The sequence below is a fragment of the Panulirus ornatus genome, chromosome 63 (assembly GCF_036320965.1).
Source record: "Panulirus ornatus isolate Po-2019 chromosome 63, ASM3632096v1, whole genome shotgun sequence".
In the NCBI taxonomy this organism is placed as follows: Eukaryota; Metazoa; Arthropoda; class Malacostraca; order Decapoda; family Palinuridae; genus Panulirus; species Panulirus ornatus.
Window position 1 is genome coordinate 6,844,256 of NC_092286.1, and position 13,677 is coordinate 6,857,932.

The following is a 13,677-nucleotide window of genomic DNA, read 5'->3' on the forward strand; positions in this document are numbered from 1 at the left end:
ATTGACTGCGGAATGGTCATTAAGCCTGAGATTGTGTGACAGCCCTAACACGTTCCGAGTGCACGATACTGGAGCTCTAAGCTTAACAAGAAGCTTGTATACATGTGTGGGTCGGGATGACAGTGAATCAGCTCGTTATAGCATTTTTACCAGTCATGTAACAAGAACACAAGGGAGGTCATCCTGTGTTTAAATGGCTGCTAAACGTGTCCGAATAACAAAGCCAAAACTATTCTCCTCTGTCTTGTGCTGCCATCTTTAGGGGGAAAGGTGTACTATAAAGGAGTGATGAGAGTCGATGCGATGGTCGAAGCCCAGAAAAGTTTCCGAAAACAGCTTCGGAGCGCTTGAGTTCGTAACAATCTTCTCACTCACTCTCCCCTGCTAGAAGCCTTGTAATAATTGCGATATTCATAATGTTTCTATGCATCAAGTGTAATTTAGTAAGTATTTCAACACATAAAGGGTTTATCATATAGGTAGCTTTCTACTGTGATCAGAAAACCTGCCAGAAGTTCGAAATACCGAGACACTGAAACGAAGCGCTTCTTGGCATTCTGCTCACTGAATGTAGTTATTTAACAGCAAATGAAAGCTTCGTGTGCTCGAGTATTTTATATATATATATATATATATATATATATATATATATATATATATATATATATATATATATATATTTTCACTAGTCATGTAACAAGAACACAAGAGAGGTAATCCTGTTTTTAAATGGCTGCTAAACGCGTCTCAATAACAAAAGAAAAACATTGTCCTCTGTCTTGTGCTGCCATCTTTAGGGGGAAAGGTACACTATAAAGGAGTGATGAGAGTCGAAGCGATGGTCGAAGCCCAGAACAGTTTCCGAAAACAGCTTCGGAGCGCTTGAGTTCGAAACAATCTTCTCACTCCCCTGCTAGAAGCCTTGTAATAATTGCGATATTCATAATACTTCTATGCATTAGTGTAATTTAGTAAGTATTTCAACACATAAAGGGTTTATCATATAGGTAGCTTTCTACTGTGCTCAGGAAACCTGCCAGAAGTTCGAAATACTGAGACACTGAAACGAAACGCTTCTTGGCTTTCTGCTCACTGAAACTAATGGCTTAACAGCAAATGAAAGCTTCGTGTGCTCAAGTATTTTATATATATATATATATATATATATATATATATATATATATATATATATATATATATATACGAAGCTCGTACACAAACAGGAACTATTTCATTAAATTTATTGACAAGGCAAAATGATTCTACACAAGACAAACCGTAGATAAAGAGAAGCCTCGTACTGAATTACTTCTGAAAGTTGTTTATCAACAAGGTTGTTATCCTGATCATTAAATCTAAATCTATCAGGACTCATCTGTCTACATCATCGGCGTTTCTAGCAGATGGCGGCTTAAGAAGTCCTGGACCCCACATACGACTCTGTCATCAGACTTTGATCCTATTTCACGCGAATTCATAAAGCGTTTTACCCATTGTGTTGGAAGGTGTGATCCTGGTTGCATATGCACCGCTGACCAGTTTTGAAAGAGCGATTGAAACGGCATCAGTTACCTCATTGTTAACCTTCAACCCGAAGAGTTTTTCTTTCAAATGAAAGTATTACACATGTGACACGATATTGTAAAACAAGACATAATCTTATTGTATTCTATTATCATTATTATCATTATTACCATTATCATTATATCATTATTATTGTTATTATTATTACTATTACCATTATCATTATTAATACTATTATTATCATTGTCATTATTATTGTCATTATTATTACTATTACCATTATCATTATTAACACTATTATTATCATTGTCATTATTATTGTCATTATTATTACTGTTACCATTATCATCATTAATACTATCATTATCATTGTCATTATTATTATCATTATGATGATGATGATGATAATGATGATGAAGAGGATGGTGATGATGATGATCCTCTGTCCCCTCCACACATCATGGTTACCTCAGATGAGAAACTTAATATTTCAGAAAATACAAGAAAGTCTTAGAACGGCCAAAACCTCCTTGGAAAGATGATATCCATCAATATACATATATATTTTTTTTCATGAATACCTGGAACGCTTGAAAATAGTATTTTCATTGATTTCATATCCGTGTTCTGTTCCTTATTGTCAAAAGACGGAACCAAATATCCACATCAACTTTAGAATATTTCTTGATTGCCCACATGTATTGTGAGAATGTATGTGGCCTTCGACTATAATTCATAACACCTGAAGGTGCTTTTTTTTTTTTTAGGTTTTAAGTGATTTCTTAAGGTGATAGATGTAGCTTGACGCCCCTTTAAGTGGGTAGGCCTACAGCCCAAACAACCAGTCAACAAACCAACTCGGTGATTTGCTTTCGAGAAGATGAATCAACCAACATTTCATGATTATTTTTACTTTAAAGACCTATGATGATAGATCACATTCTAAATCAGTTTCAGACATGCTGTGCTCTTAGTCACATTAGCTCAAAGTTGTTTGTGTCTTTGGCATTGTTTGCAGCAGGTGTTTGTACGTCTAGTTATGTTTGCCCAGTTCCACACGTCCAATTTTGGATGTGTTCTTCGTTATTTTGACTTATGTAATGTAATCTTTGGTCATCATCTGCCAACCTAATCACTGTAATGTGATTCAGCTTCTTGAATTACCTTTACATCGTTTCATTTATAAGACCTGTCTCTTGTGCTTCCCGGCTTCAATTTTCTCTCCGTCCTGAATTCTGAAGATCCTTTCCTTTCAAATTATGTCTTTGGTTGACCCACAACCAAATCACAAAAGTTTTGAGTTCCTGCTGAGGTGTCGTTACTCACCCGACATGAGTGCCATAACTTGGCTGAACCCAAAAGACACGACCATGTTTACGAACTCAGCACTAGGAAAGTACCACAGCCAATATTTCCTCTCAGCTGCACTTTTTCAAAGCCTCCGCCTGACGACTTACTGTACTCATGATGCCCTTGTCAGCTTCCTTGTTGACCTTCAACTACTACACTCTCACAGGATCCTCAACACGACCAGGGAATGACTTTCTATGTCGTTCGTCGATGCAGGACACAGGAGGAGGAGGAAGTTTTCTGTCGTTCGTCGTCGTCGTCGTAGGAGGAGGAGGAGGAAGTCACTACCCATCCTCATACAGGACCTCAGGATGCACCACTCAGGATGCACAGCAGATCCTGCTAATGACAGGACTTGTGGTGTTGGGTAACGGGCCGACGTTGCCTACACTTCTCATTAGTCGAATAGAATATCAGTCGCTTCTTAACAGTTTCTCTCCATTTTTTCTGACCTTAAACGACACGGTTGGCACTCAGTCGAGTCTCTCACTCCCAGTGTCACGGTCACACAATCATCAAGAATTGCAGGAATCCTACTTGAAAAAGAGACACACAAAAGTAAAACCGTTCAAGACGTAGACTAAAAATTGATACGTATGTAAATGTTACTTACTTCATTCCGTTTGGCCTGTGGTATTACAGAAGGAGAGAAGAGGGGGAAAATGCTGCTAATGAACGAGAGAATTTTTCCCTGGAGAACGTTGGCTGTACATATATCTCACGCGCACGAAAAGAATTCTTACATGGAAGCATGACAGCGCTATAGAGAAAACGTGACACCGAGAGCTTCCAGACTTTAGGTTTATAATGAGAACACGTTTCGTACGTTAGATCGCTTTTCGTTATATTCCCAGACATCTATCTACGCTTCCCCACTTTTAGCTCCACCGTATCTGTATGTCTTTTCAAAGGTCACCAGTTTTAGCAGCGATTAATCTTTCTATTGTCTCGCAGTTTCCTACTGAATAGAAACCCTGGTGGTTTCTCCTCCTCCTCCTCCTCCACCACACACCTGACCTACATAGAGTCTCTCTCGTGCTTCCCACACGATCCGGGCGAGACGCTGTGGTGATATGCTGACCAGGAAATATTCTCCTTTACCGGCAGTCTTTCATGCCCAGGGCCTTCTTTTTCCGTGTCAATGTGAGGAAAATGTACCAGAAACATGCACGTTCCCGCCGCCACTCTCGGAGGGAAGAGAGGTGTGCGGAGAATGTGTCTCTTTACCTGGAATATATTCAAGGTGGTTGGTTGGTTGGGTCATTGAGCAAGAGCCACATGAACAGTGACAGTGTGTGAGTGGTCTTTAGAATTATCTCTAATATCTGAGGAAGGTGTCATGGATTTTTTTTTTCCCCTCACGGTTGTTGGATGTATTAGCTCGACGTGGACGATCTTATTGGCAGTTAATGGGCCTGAGAGCCCAAACAACCAACTACTCAACGATAATTTGGACTTCAGGCACATCGGACGTCAGACAGGGTTATCAAGCGCGACAACGTCTAGTTACAACCACCAACCATAAGATTCTTGAACGCCTTCGCTTGTTTTCAAGGACCAAGAACACAAGCGGCCAGGCTGCTCTCGCTGGGCCCTGAGGGACCATGAATAACAGAGGCTGGGTGACTCCCATGAGTCCCCAAGGAGCCATGGATAACTAGGACCAAGTGACTCTCTTGGGTGTTCTTAGAGACCATGAATAGCAGGAGCCAGACGGCTCTCATACCTCCTTGTTGAGAGATCATGAACAACAAAGGCCAAGTGCAGCTCTCACACAGATCTGTGAGAAGCCATGAACCTTTCCCATGAAACTCATATAGACAGGCGTCAGCGCTTGGTATCATATAACATCAAATCCATCAATAGCTCAGGAAAAAAACAAAAAAACAAATGCAGCTCTGCTGCAGAAAGACCATCTCTAACCGAAGGATCACTCGCCACAAACATGGTCCAGTTAGCTAAATTCCTGCTCGTCAAACTCTTTCGAATTCTAATGATCTGGGGAAATATATGTATTCGTTTATGAAAAAAAACTTTCTTATGCTTCACATCAAGGGTAAATGGCTACGACATCCGGCCTTCTTCATCTTCCCCACAAAGGTTTCCTCCGCAGTGCATATCGTAACAAAACGACTGTCAACGGGGAGCATAGACATCGGAAATGCAAAAGGTTAAAAATGTCAGGATTTGATTCAGTTTTCTTATCTGGTCAGGAGAGGCAACAAATTCTCGACCGTGTCTGGCGGACGAGTCCTTCCAGCCTATGAGGAAAAGTGTCTGGGTCTTTCAGACAACACATACCACATCCTGGTGGGCTTAGATCGACCTGCATCACGCGGCCATTTGTCGATGACTGTGTAAAAGCTGGTGTTACGACCGCCATAAAAATGAAATCTGGAGGTACACCGGGAAAGGAAATGGCGACTCGGAGAGACAAAGGGATGCCGGGGGGTGGTGGGGTTGGGGGGGGGTATCTTATCGTATCTCACCTCTCTGGTTGGTCACCAAAATTAAGGTTCCCGCTTCGGCCACGCTGAAAATGCCTCGTTCTAATGGTACTCTTCAATGTTTACGTGATCATGTCTACGAAACACGAAGATCTGAGAGCTTTCGTGATGTTCCACTTCTTCAGAAATATACAGAAATAATGAATGAATACAAGTGTCATGATATCTATATATGACCTGTGAGATGTATTGCCTCGTCAGAGGTGGGGTCTGAGGTTGGGAGGTCAAGTAAGAAATGTGAACAACAGAGATAGAGATCGGGGGGTCATGAAAGGGTCATGATTTAGCGAATTGTCAACATGTACGCGTCTGTGAACTAGCAAAGCATGACCCCCGACACTTACTTGTGATCATGTGACACATGGCTTTGGTCAACCCACCCTCAGATGACCTCGACTCCTGGTGTCTGTTGATCACATGTCTCACTTAACCTTCTCGCATGACCTTTACCTGACAAGGTCATGTGTCTTACATGTTATACATAGATGTCATTCAACCTTACATGTTATACATAGATGTCATTCAACCTTACATTTATTCATTGTCTTTGAATTCATGAAGAAGTGAAATATCACTAAGCACTCAAATCCTCTTGTCTCATTTTCCTTGTGGATATGTGTGTGTGTGTGTGTGTGTGTGTGTATGTGTGTGTGTGTGTGTGTGTGTGTGTGTGTATGTGTGTGTGTGTGTGTGTGTGTATGTGTGTGTATGTGTGTGTGTGTGTGTGTGTGTGTGTGTGCGTGTTTGTCTGTATCCTCAGAGCTGTCGTGTTCGTTGACAATACCAAAGCATTACCAAGGTAGAATGACGCACAAATTTTGTGACATTCAGATTCACTGAAAAATTCAGCGTATCTCATGCGTATATAAAGATTCAGCGTATCCCATGCGTATATAAAGATTTCCAATATTCTCTCCCAGCATCTGCCTTCTTCCAATAGTTCTCAATAGTTTGTTTATTTCCAAAGAACTTATGCATTTTGGATACCTTGCTCTGGTGTCCTGGAATCGAACGTGTGTTTTTCTCCTGAACATTTGCCATAAAGGGAGGGAAACTACCTCTGTGGTCAGACACTGGCAGTGTACCAAACACTGTTCTGGCTCTCCCAACCACATCATCAACTTCCAGTCTTTGGACTTAAATCATGCAACCGCTTTATTTCCAAAAAAAAAGAAAAAGAATAGAAGAATAGGCCACTACTTTATTCAACGTATTCAGTGTGAATTAATGAGCCAATCAGTTTAGAACCAAAGTGTTTTGTTCTATGCAGAGAGAAAGAAAGTTAAAAAAAAAAAATATATGAATGAAATAAACTGATGAAAATGTTGACAAATCCAGGTACGAGTGATTAATATTTGTGTTCCCAGTTTTGAATATTTTACGGGTGGAGTGGGATTCAAGCTTTCTTCTTTAACAACTGTACCATCTGGAATATTTCAGTGTAAAAAAAAAAAAAACCTGTGATCAGTGCACACGCCACCATGAATAATTCAACTGAAAAAAAAAATATATATATGTGTCACATGTTCCACCAAATCCTATCTTTTGAATATCATATTTCAATCGAGTGAAATGATTTTACAGAATATTGAGTGACTGATGGCTCGTGTGTGTGTGTGTGTGTGTGTGTGTTTAGGGAGAGATCCACTGTTTAAGGCTGAGTTGTTCTCAAGTCTCATAAATCACAGGTTAGTTAGTTAATTGGCTGTTTGAGCTTTAGACCTATCAATTGCTAAGGCTTTTTAAGACTGTAGACGTCAAGCTACTTCATCCACGACCCTACAACACCTTCTTCAGGTATTGAGAGCAATTCTAAGACCACGTACTCACTCACAACATACGTGGCCCATGTCAGAGAGACTGATTCACATTACCCTTTGATATGAGGGAGACCTTAATGTGAGGCGGAGCCAGACCCCCCCACACACACATATGTGATGTAAGACCTGTTTCTTTTTCTTCTTCCACAGTCAGATTTGAGAGACCGTGTTGCCAGTGACTGATCGGATAATCACGCTACTAGCAACTTACAACAGGGTTGAATTTTCTATTGTCTTCTAGCTGAAAGAACAAGCAACTGCCCTAATAGCCTTGGGGAGAGCAGGTGAATTAATTTGAGTACACGGTGAGTGATGGGCCGACGGGGGTGGGAGGAGCCTACGGGTGGAACGAGGAGAGAACTGCTAACGATTGGCTGGAGCCGTAAGGAAGGTCATGATTGGCCAGGGAACATCGTGCCAATATTTTAGGCTAAGTTCCCCTCAAGGGTAGGCCATGACTGACTGGTCTCGTAAGAGATGGATATCGAGATAAATGATTTATTAAATGATTTATGAACTATAGAAGGATGCTTTTATCACTTTATCGCCATTAAATAAGATGCATGAACGGAAGGACTATACATGTCCACGTCATCTCGTTTCTATGAATAGAAAAATTAGATTTTTCGAGCCAGCGTCTAAAGTCTTAAGAGAAATTACAAAAAAAAGGACTTTGGATTACTTTATATCGGCCATTCCAACCCCAAGGCCTTCATATTTTCAGAATAGATTCGTATATATATATATATATATATATATATATATATATATATATATATATATATATATATATATATATATATATATATATTCTTAATACCTTCCACAGAGCATCTCTATCAACTCTATCATATGCCTTCTCCAGATCCATAAATGCTACATACAAATCCATTTGCTTTTCTAAGTATTTCTCACATACATTCTTCAAAGCAAACACCTGATCCACACATCCTCTACCACTTCTGAAACCACACTGCTCTTTCCCAATCTGATGCTCTGTACATGCCTTCACCCTCTCAATCAATACCCTCCCATATAATTTACCAGGAATACTCAACAAACTTATACCTCTGTAATTTGAGCACTCACTCTTATCCCCTTTGCTTTTGTACAATGGCACTATGCACGCATTCCGCCAATCCTCAGGCACCTCACCATGAGTCATACATACATTAAATAACCTTACCAACCAGTCAACAATACAGTCACCCCCTTTTTTAATAAATTCCACTGCAATACCATCCAAACCTGCTGCCTTGCCGGCTTTCATCTTCCACAAAGCTTTCACTACCTCTTCTCTGTTTACCAAATCATTTTCCCTAACCCTCTCACTTTGCACACCACCTCGACCAAAACACCCTATATCTGCCACTCTATCATCAAACACATTCAACAAACCTTCAAAATACTCACTCCATCTCCTTCTCACATCACCACTACTTGTTATCACCTCCCCATTTGCGCCCTTCACTGAAGTTCCCATTTGCTCCCTTGTCTTACGCACTTTATTTACCTCCTTCCAGAACATCTTTTTATTCTCTCTAAAATTTAATGATACTCTCACACCCCAACTCTCATTTGCCCTTTTTTTCACCTCTTGCACCTTTCTCTTGACCTCCTGTCTCTTTCTTTTATACATCTCCCACTCAATTGCATTTTTTCCCTGCAAAAATCGTCCAAATGCCTCTCTCTAAATAAATAAATATAAATATATATATATATATATATATATATATATATACATATATATATATATATATATATATATATATATATATATATATATATATATATATATATATATATATATATATATTAAGAACTACCGATGAAGGAAATCAGTTTTCTAAAGCTGATTTTTAAGCTTTTTCTTCCCAGATCCTGAGGTGAACGAGTTAAGATTTTACGGACAATAAATTACGTACTTTAGCGTGAAACTTTTCGTATCAAAACGAAATTCATATTTCGGCTGTTGCCGAGCCACGGGAATATGCCGGCGGCTTCTGAATCTTTCACGGGGGGCTGCATGATATGTAACACACACACACACACACACACATACACACACACAGCGCCAGTTGGATATTTAATTCATGATGAGTGGAGCAAATGAACTGTACCCTAAGTACACTACTATGGAAACTCGTCCCACTATTGTTGACTAGTGAATAATGTGGCTTTGTGTGTGTGTGTGTGTGTGTGGCACGGTCATACCAACCACTTTGACCATGAGGTAGGTAGGTAGGTGGTGAGAGCTACAGTTGCGTCCGACCACCAGATAGATAAACCACTTGCAGCCTAACTATGGTTATCTGTGAACCGTGGAGATCCACGAACCTGACGACGAATAGCATCAGAGGAAGTTGATGAAAATAAGACTTATGTCTTCGTTACCAAGAAATTACGTGCGACAGGAAAATGATTCTCTCTCTCTCTCTCTCTCTCTCTCTCTCTCTCTCTCTCTCTCTCTCTCTCTCTCTCTCTCTCTCTCTCTCTCTCTGTAGCTTACATTCTAAACGCATGGAGAATGGCTGGGGATAATGAATGATACACACCACCATCTATACGCACCAAGCTAAGCATACATTTCTCCACGTACATCATTATCCTACATCGTATGAGCTATGAATACGAGTGGTGCAAAATTGCCCACTCATAAATCCCAAGTGGTTTGAGGTGGACACAATGCACTGAGCAGTGAGGGCTTTGTGATCTAGTACGAGAGTATTCGGAGGTAATGGTGATTACCGTCTAGCACACGATTGTTTGGCTGTTCAGGCATTGGGCCTCTCAACTACCATGCTCGTTAAGGTCACCAATGTCAAGCTCAATCCACCAACTGGAAAATATTCAACACCTTTTTTTTTTTTCAGATGATAAGGTTATTTCTGAGACCATATCAATTCTCAGTGTATATATGGCTTTGCAATCTTATTGACTTACTGATGTATTGAAGATCAACGAGTTATATCTGTCAGTTATGCAACTGTCATAGTTAAAGAAAGAATTAAGCATTCTCACCAATAGAGGAGATATTTTGATGAAATGTATAATGATTGTTAGGTCGACAAATACAAGGTTGATTTTAATCTTTAGATCAGAGCCAGTAATCTCATCCAAATTGGCCGTTGACGTACTGTTTCATATATCCATATATATATATATATATATATATATATATATATATATATATATATATATATATATATATATATATATATATTCCAATTATACAGTCCCTTAGCTTAGCGGTTAGCATGCCTGCCTCTTGCACAAGGGGTCCCAGGTTCGATCCTGGCTGTTGGAGATTTGTATGTTCTATGAAGGTGCGCGTTCATATACACTTTATTCGTATATATATATATATATATATATATATATATATATATATATATATATATATATATATATATATATATATATATATATATGACTTACTTCACGCGTGTGTGTGTATATGGCTTAAAATAACATCTCTGGAAGGAGAGTAATTCTCAAGCCCTCGGCTCACGGCTGCTGCCATGGCTTAGTTCAAGACAAGGACGATTTCCCTCAGGCAGACGAGGCTCGCAAGTCCCTCCCACTCGCCCATGAGAAATACTGCCACTGCGCCTGTCGACGTGAGTCACTCAGTAAAGCAACACGGAACGTATTCGACAATAAGGAGATCAACCACTCACTCTACTAACGTCTTCTTTAAATGCCAGAGTTATCTTCATACGCTTCATCCACCCTGAGATGTGGAAATCCTCTTCTATCGGCGTATAAAAAACTCTACAGATGAATCATTTTCCTTTCAAACTACTTGACGACCCACGGAGTAATTTCCTCCTTTAGCTGTGGTGACACAGTGACCTTAGACCCTGCCTCGACCCCACACACACACACACAGTCATACAATCTCGCGTGTAAACAGTCTGAAGCAAATTCCATTTTCCTTTCCAGTTGTGATTTTGATCTTTCACGTCTTGACCTGTGAGTCTTGCGATCTTCAAAAGGTTATCAGATGCAGATCGATAGCTGACCATCCACCTCAGATGCCTCATGAAAGGGAACTAGTGAAAGAGCTGTTGCTCCCTGGTCCACTGGGTTCTGGCTGAGAACGAAAGATCGTCATAAAACTTCGTCGCGTGATGGATCATCATCATCACCACCACGAACTCACACACAGCCGATGGACAGCGACGCTGCAGAGAACCAACTAGCCAACTGCTGGGTGAGCTTTGGGAGACGCGTTTTCTACTGCGATACTCATGATCACACCCGATGGCTAGGGGGGAGGGTTCAGTTTATCTGCTGGGTCACGAGAAATTGTTGATTCCAATTTCCCCAGTAGCACACCGGAGGGGGTTGGGGGAGGGTTTTGCAACGGGGGAAGGAGGCCGTAAGCCTGGGGAGGATTTTGAAATTGGTCCCTTTCGACGAGCCGTTCTTCTTTACTTTGCGGAAATTGGGGCACAGAATTGGGGTACAGAATGGCCCGTGGATAGGACCTCAACACATCTGCTCCAGAATCACTTCCCATGTGACATTATTAAGTAACACAACCTGAAGATCCTCACCAAGTTCAGTGACTATAGAAAAAAAAAAAATATGACTCCCTTAACCTTGGCCATTTTTTGTTTCATGGTTTATCATAAGAATGTCGGAGATGATTAGCTTTTTTTCCTTTCTCTCTTTAAAGCCATATATATATATATATATATATATATATATATATATATATATATATGTATATATATATATATATATATATATATATATATATATATATATATATATATATATATATATATATATATATATATATATAAAGGCTTGAAAGCACTCCGGTAGCTTGTGACTGACAATCTCTTTGCTGAATTATGATTTAGATGGCAAGTTTAAGCAGATAAGAATAAAAGATATATTGATATTCGTAGCGTTCGTCAGGAACAAGTATCAGAGGAACAATAATTGCCATTTTGGACAACAACAACCATGGATGTATAATTGGTTTGTACACCAAAACATGTTGACTGACACACACACACACACACACACACACACACACACTCCAGCGAGAGAAGGTATATATACATACACACACACACACACACACACACTCCAGCGAGAGAAGGTATACACACACACACACACACACACACACACACACACACCATGACGTATTGTATAAAGTTGTGTGCGTTTCAGTTTTAACAAGGAATGGTCCACCGTACAGAGTTTGAGAGGGAATGATGACGAACATATTACATACTGCGACAAATTCGCCATAGAAAAGAAAAAACAAAATGTACACACAAAATTGCTCCGGGAAAATATTACAGTATATTCAGTTTCTGTTGTGTCGTGGAACCAACTGAAAAAAAAAAAGAAAAATACAAGAGAGAGAAAAACAAAAGAATTGTGTTGTTTTCTGTGTGAAACTCTCTCTCTCTCTCTCTCTCTCTCTCTCTCTCTCTCTCTCTCTCTCTCTCTCTCTCTCTCTCTCTCTCTCTCTCTCGCATCTACCAGAACATTTGTTGTGGTCGTAAACACACGACACGCGGATGCCCAAAAAATGTCAACAACATTTGCGTTCACCATCTGATCTCTCTGATTCTTTTTTCAAGTTAATGATCGAATAACTCAAAATTATCGAAATGGCAGATTATAGACTAATAAATGCCTAAACTGTAATGCAGGATCACCATGCATATGAACTCTCGAATATTGAGAAACCGAGTGAGAGAGAATTGCACCCTCAGATTTCGGTATGTCTCATCTAGACAGACTCATTCTATGGCTTCCTAGCCACAGACCTGCTCCCTTCGACTGGTAAAAGTCAGTGATAGACATTCTTAGCAAATTATGACTGTGCAAGTGATGATTATTCCAGGCATTATTTCCATTCAGCTTTCAGCCTTACCATCTCTGCGTCATAGTTCCAATCTAGTGTTTCGTTAAGACGTCCGGTGACATTACAAAATAATTTTGTAGTTGAAGGTCATTTTTCTTTCAATTGTTATATTCCTGAAATACCAAAACATAATCTTACCATGTGCCAGTAGATACCTTGTGTAAAACAGTTCTTTTTTCAAATTGATGACATTTTTTTCACACTTATGACACTTCTTGCATGCTTAGAGAATATTATTGAATAGTAGGCAAGTGTTTCAGAAAGAGACGATCTTATCCTCAGACTAGACTTCAGACGAGGATCCTGAAGCCGTAGCCTGAACATACGAGAGTGCTACATGTAGACTCTCATGTTACAGTGTCTGTATCCGTTTAAGCCTCGCATTTGATTTATGCCTTTTATATCCGCCAAAGGTAACGCTTGCGTTACATAAACACAAAACTGGAACAGAATAGTCATTTTTTTTTTTTTACCCTAGCGTGTCAGGTTTACACTGAATGAATTTATGCGATACATCTATCTGTCTATTACCATAAACTGCATTCCCATTTACATGAAGCTCATCCAGTTCAAACAG